A 6,838-nucleotide genomic window follows, 5' to 3' on the forward strand; every position below is an offset into this window, starting at 1 on the left:
ATTTATTTAGTGTGTGTGTGGCCAGTTCAGCCCACCAGGGGGCGGGGCTGGCTGGCATGTGGTGCTGGGGGATTGAACCGCAGTCCCTGTGCTTTGCTAAGCTTGTTCTAAGTATAAGTAGGTGCTTTAGACCACTGAGCCATCTCACCAGCCCCTAAATCCAGAGATTTTGAGTAATATCTGGATACAGTTTGGTTATCGCAATTGCAACTTGCCAGTGGCCATCTACTGGAATGCTGTAAATATGCTACATGCATAGGATCAAGAATTCAATGAAATTCACATGAAAATGCTGTTCTAGGCCATATCTTCTGAAAGTGCTGGTAGAGATGTTTACAGAGGATTAAGATTGGCCTACTATTGATCACATGCCCACTTTGAGGCACTCAAAGTGGCCAGAATAACAGCCTCTGGCCACACCGGTTGTGGTGGACCGACAAGTGGCAGTCAATTTGTAACCCCCAGCTAAATTGAACCAGCACAGTTCTGGGTGTGGAGGCCCACCTGAGGATTGTTGCTTGCAGCATGAGAGACAGAACTGGAGAAGAAGAGAAGCTGTTAGGGAGCTGCTGGGAGCTGCTGGTTTCCTTGGAGGAGCTTGTCATGCTGGCTTTCCTGATGAACTCAGCTATTCTCATCTTCAAAGGAGCTCAGGACCTTGTTGTCACTGAGGGTGGCTGCAGTTCATTTTGGGGGAGCTCTGGTCCTTATTTTGAACATTGCTTGCTGCCTCCAGAGGGGAAGGTGGTGTGCTGTTAAGTGTCCTGAAGAAGCTTGTTGTGCTGGCTTTCCTGATAACAGATTTGGATGTTCTCATTGTCAGAAGAACTCAGGACCTTGTTGTTGCTGAGGATGGCACAGTGCCTTTTGGGGGAGCTCTGGTTTCTTACTTTGAGCATTGCTTACTGGCTCCAGTAAAGATCCCTCAGCCTGCTAGCATAGATTTTTCATCCTGCTGGCACAGACTTTCTAACTTGCACCGCTCACCTTGGGGCCTTCTTAGTACAGATCCATGAAATGGGCCTGCATGAGACATTGTCATGGGCTCTAGGCCATCAGTTGGACTCATATGGGACATTGCTGTGGGATCCAGGCCTTTAACTAAATTCTTTTGGTCTTTAGTGTGTGGGCAGATTGCCTACACTCTCTTTGTGCATAGTTCTTTGGGTGACTATTATAAAATAATCTTATACATTGTGTGTCCTGCACAGTTCCCCTTGTAAACCCTAAAGTACAAAACCAGGTATGGACCAAATGGCCAACCCCATCCAGACCATAGCAAAGGGGAAATTCTTAGAGGAAAGTGTGTGCTCACTATACATTTAGCTTCAGTAGTCAGTGAGAGTAACTCAGACTCTTTGGACCGTAAACTATTACTTAAAAGAAACATGATAACCTCAATCCTGGCACATTTCCAAAGCAGCATACCAAGGGTTCTGCTGTTCCTTCAGCAAGTGCTTACTGGATGTTTGGCCTGTGCTGGGCTCTATGCCAAGTGCAGGGGCCAGGGTGATGGACTTCACCATTAGGGTGGCTAAGGCTGGAGGGATGGCTCAGTAGAATAAGCGCTTGTCTAGCAAGCACAAGGGCCTGAGTTCAATCCCCAGTTCTGAAAAAAAAAAAAAAAAGAAAGAAAAGAAACCATTAGGGTGGCTACACTCTGCTAATGCTTACAGGCTAACAGAGGAGGAGCAACATAAGCAAACATCCACTTAAAATGATGATAAAGGGGGCAAAAAAGAACAAGATGTGTTAGGTACACAGCCCAACTCCCCACAATGAATGGCATCACTATGTACTGCAAACACAGACTAATCAAACCTTTTTTTAAGAAACAGAGAAAAGTGCTAAGAAGGGAGAGAAAGGGAGAGGGAGAAGGAGAGGGGGAGGGGAAGAGGAAGAGGATGGGCTCCCTTGGGAAGATGCGAGATGAGACACTTGGCAGATTATAAGAGCAAAGGTAAAGACAGGTTTTGATGAAATATCAGCTAATGGCTGCTGATGGATACCAAGGTTGGTTGTCATTGAAACTTATGAATGATCATAGGTATTGAAAGTTAGAGTTTTGGTTTATTTTCTTCGGTCAGACTTCGAAAGAAGACAAGATCCCTTTCTGACCTTCCTAACTAAGGTGTGATTTGGCCCATCTGGGGCCAAAATCAAGTTGTCACACAGTTCAATCCAGATTATCCCAGCAACACACCCTCCAAGAGGTGAAAAACAGCTCTGATGAGGTGCTTGTGCAGCAGCAGGTTCCAAGGCCTTGACACAGATCCTTGCGGGCAGCTTTTGGATGAGGCTTCCTCAGGGCATTTGAATGCTCTGTCTTCTTTCAAGCCTCTGCAATGTTAGAACAATCCAGACATTTGCTTTATTAATTACTTGACTATTTAAGATGAGCAAGGGAAGGGATGAGACCAACTCTGTCCCATGGTGTGGTTACCTCTGAGTCACTCAGGCATAAGGGCTGGAGAGTAAAATATCATACCTGGCTGATGACTCAAGCCTTGTACACAGTTAAATCATCAGAAACTTCCCCTTTTCTCTTTCTGTGGACCTCTGGGTTGACTGTGATGACTACTCAGGGCCTTCAGAATCTCCACCAGTCCTTGTACTTTCCTTTCCTCTCACACTGTAGATTTATCAGTCGTTTTGTTAGCACTTTTTCCATTGCTTGATAAGCTTTCCGGTAGACCAGAGATGTGCAGCATAATCTCAGATAATAAGTTCCTATGTAGTGGCTTCATTTGGTATTTAAAAATCTCTTTGATATTCAACAACGTCATTCATTGTTAAGGGTTTCGGTAGGCATCATGCTTTACAGTTTTGTGAAAAACTTTGTTGACATATGATTATTATCCTATTTTCTGTGCTGGCAGGTAGAAATGTAAACATCATTGTGCCCATCTGGTAGAAAAACTAAGACTAATGGGTTGGCCAGATTGTTCAGCAGATTAAAGCTCCTGCTTAGGCAGATGCAGGGACTGGGGTTTGATCTCTGACGTGCTGTGCCTGCCCCAGCCTTGGGTTCACCCTGAGAAGGAGATTGAGACTGGGCGTGGTGGTGCGGGTCTGTAATCCCAGTGCTTGGGAGGCTGAAAACAGGAGGATCATTACGAGTCTGATTTGTGTAGTGAGACCCTGTGGACCTTGTACTAAATACCTTAAAAAAAAAAAAAAAAAAAAAAAAAAAAAAAAAAAAGCTATGGCTTTGGAGACTCTATATAGCAGCAACAAGGCTTCAGTTTGGATTTCCTGAGCAGCTCCCTATTCTCTCTGAAGGACCATGAAGATCTCCAGTGTGTGGCTGAGCTGATCCACAGAGGACAGGGACTGGGGATGAATACTCTCCCTAACATTATGGCAGGATGCTTCAGAATTGTCATCATTTAAAGACAGCTGTGGCATCTTTGTTCCTGCTTGCCATTTCTCCAGTCCCATGGATGTATTTATAATGTCACTCAGTTTATGTGAGGGAGGAGGATGGATTTGCACAGTCCCAGAGACTAGTTAATTGTGGCTGCCGAGTAATGCTTTTATTTCTGCTGATTCTCCGTGGGTGTGCAAGGCTTGGAAAATGTTACGTCTAGGGGAAGAATGAGAGAGACAGCAGCAAGAGCGGAGACAGGAAGTGGGCTCCAGGAGAGGAGGGAGGGATGTGCTCTTGCGGATGCTCTTGGTGTTCCAAGCTCTTGTTGGAAAGCTAGATCTTTCAATCTCTCTATCTCTGTCTCTGTCTCTGTCCCTGTCGCTGTCCCCATCTCTGTCTCTGTCTCTGGTCTGCTCTGCTCTGTCTGTCTGTCTGTCTCCGTCTGTCTGTCTCTCTCTCTCTCTCTCTCTCTCTCTCTCTCTCTCTCTCTCTCTCTCTCTCTCTCTTTCGCTTCCCCCATCTCTGTGCTCATTTTCAAACCTAGGGCTTCATGCATGCTAAGCAGATGTGCTACTTTACCATCTCTCGTGCTTAACACTAATTGTCACTTGGACTGTTTTTTTTCTAACACTTTTTTTCTCCCTCAAACTGCTACCAAATTGCTAGTGTTGTCTTTTCCAAACTTGCCCCAATAACAGGTGATAAAATTATACTTATTTCCCCATCCCCCTTACAAAGCCATAAAATCCCAAAGAATCACACTACCGTTGCCAAGCAACAAAATATCAGTAAGTATGGTTGACTCATCCGTGGATACATTCACAGTCCCTGTATGACATAAAACCATCCTGCCAGTAAGCCTCACAAGTCTAGGAGTGTGCCCTGTTGTGCATCGAGGCATCCCAGACAAGATGACACCGTGGGGCATGGTGACATCATAGAGCAGGCATACCACAAAAATTCATGCAATCAATGAATCAGTATTAATAGGAAACTCAAAAAATATTTCACTGACTTCACCAACTTTTGTCACATTTAATATATTTTAAGCTAGATTGAAAGAGAAAAATAACATATTCTTTGGTGGCGGAAAATGTCCCAAAATATGAAACTACTGGGACAGAAGTGACCAGTCTGTGGGTGGCATATGGCTAGATACAACATCATTTGTCTTCTTCTCTCACATAAACATCTTTAAACTTTACTCTACGGCTTGTGTGTGGAGAAGAGAGGGTCCTGCTACACAAAATTTGGGACCGCTGTCTTATATTTCTTCTCATTCTTAGGAAATAAGGAAAGAAAATGAGATAGACATTTATTTTAAAGTTTTCCACTTCTGTAGAATTATTAAGCCTAGCACCCTTTAAGCCTAGCATGAAACCAGGACTCAATCACAAACTACATTCAGCTACCTCCAAAAAAGCTCCATCTCAAAGTTTGTGAGGCTTCGAGGGACATCTAGACACAAACCACCACAGAAAGTGATTGGATCATGAAGACTCTAACTTCTCCAAGTAGATAAACCCATTGACTTGCTCATTAGCTGCGTGAGATCTGCTTCTTGTCAGGAAGTGGAGCCTAATTAGACAAAGCAGGTCACTTGGGCTGTAGATTTGATGGGTAAATTTTCTCACCACTGTCTTCTTCTCTGGCTGTCTTGTTTTGTGCTTTCTGGCTGCTGTAAGATGACCAGTTTTTTCTCTCACACTTCATGATGCATTGCCTCATACTAGCCCAGAAGTAATGAAAGGAATGACTACGGACAGAAACCTCTGAAATCACAAGACAAATGTAACCTTTTCTCCTCTATGTTGATTTTTCTCAGATATTTTGTCACAAGGACATAAAGCTGACCAATACAGATAGTGTCCTGTCCCATAGGAGAAAGTGAGCTCGCTAGTGCTGAGGGCACCCCTATAATGTTGGTTTAATCCAGTACATAGGATATAAATTTTGGAGTCACCATCCTCATGTCAGACACTAACAAAAGGATGTACAAAAGGTGGTACAGGGCTACAGGATAAATCCTGAGAGTACTTGGCTGACCTTATCAGATACAAAAGTTACATTTCTTATTATATAGGTCTTGCTCTATCTTGGTCTTAACCATCCAGCAGAAAAGCATAAAAATGAGATATATAAAGTAAATCCATATTAATATGATGAGCTGTAAAAGGCTTAAGTCAATAACTTCTGAGGATAACCCACTAATATTATAAACTGCTAGACACTGTTAGATTGTTTAGTTGAATTCAAACACCTATAGTATTTAGATGCCAATAGAATATTCACCTCTGACAGGACAAAAGAAAAAAAAAGGATACACAGGAAAGATCATTTTGTATTTATATATACAAAATAGGATAAATTTATACCTACTTTCACTTAGTTCAATGAGAAGAAAGAGGTGTACTAACAGTGTTTAGACAGAATATCCTGTCTGCTTCTTTTTTTTTAATATATTCTGCTGTTTATTTATTTATTTATTTTTAACATTTATTTAGTGTGTGTGTGTGTGTGTGTGTGTGTGTATGTGTGTGTGGCCAGCTCAGCCCACCAGGGGGCGGGGCTGGCTGGCATGTGTTGCTGGGGGATCAAACCACGGTGCCTGTGCTTTGCCAAGCTTGTTCCAAGTAGGTGCTTTAGACCACTGAGCCATATCTCCAGCCCCCTGTCTGCTTCTTGTACTATGGATAACCACTAAGAAGATAACAGTGTGCAGTGTATTGACTATCAAAACTGTCCTGTTAATCAGCTGTGAAACTGTCTCATTCATATTTATTTCTCAATAAAAAATAAATAAAATTAAAAAAATAATAAATTTTGGAGTCACTAGAAATTGACTATATTTGAAATCAGATGGGTAACAGTGTCACACTTCTGAAAAAACTATTGCATTTTAGGAGAAAAAGCTAGCCTGTGCAGAATGGGGTAAGTTTTCTGTGTAGGATCAAGGTCTTTGCTTTCAACATAGATCAGCTAATTATGGCTCTGTATTACTTTCATGTATAAACTATTCCCACAATGTTTTCTCTATGATTTCCACTCTTAGTTTCACCTTTAAAATGCAGTAAGGACTTCATGATTTAAAGCCTCTCCAGGACTGTTTTGTGCATGCAGAACTCTTGTAGTGTGCTGTTATCCTTGCCTTCTTCATAAGACAATATTCACAGGATTTATTTTTCTGATTTAACTTACATTTTTATTAACACAATGGCTATGTTTTGACATCTATATTTGGGCAGTAAGACTCATTTAAGCAAGTTGTGAAACCGTGATAATGAGAGAAGTCTATGCAGATTTGGGAGCAAATCCAGCTGAATCTTGTGTGTGTAGAGCTGTTAGCTGCTCACACCTGCTGAGCAGGATGGGTTACAGAGGGCAGGAGTGGTGCGGATTGAGCTTGTGCAATGAGAAAGTTTCCACTGTACTCCTTACTGAATAGGGTGGATTAGCTGGAGTTTTTTT

The sequence above is a fragment of the Octodon degus genome, unplaced genomic scaffold (assembly GCF_000260255.1).
Source record: "Octodon degus isolate 3935 unplaced genomic scaffold, OctDeg1.0 scaffold00177, whole genome shotgun sequence".
NCBI classification, from domain to species: Eukaryota; Metazoa; Chordata; class Mammalia; order Rodentia; family Octodontidae; genus Octodon; species Octodon degus.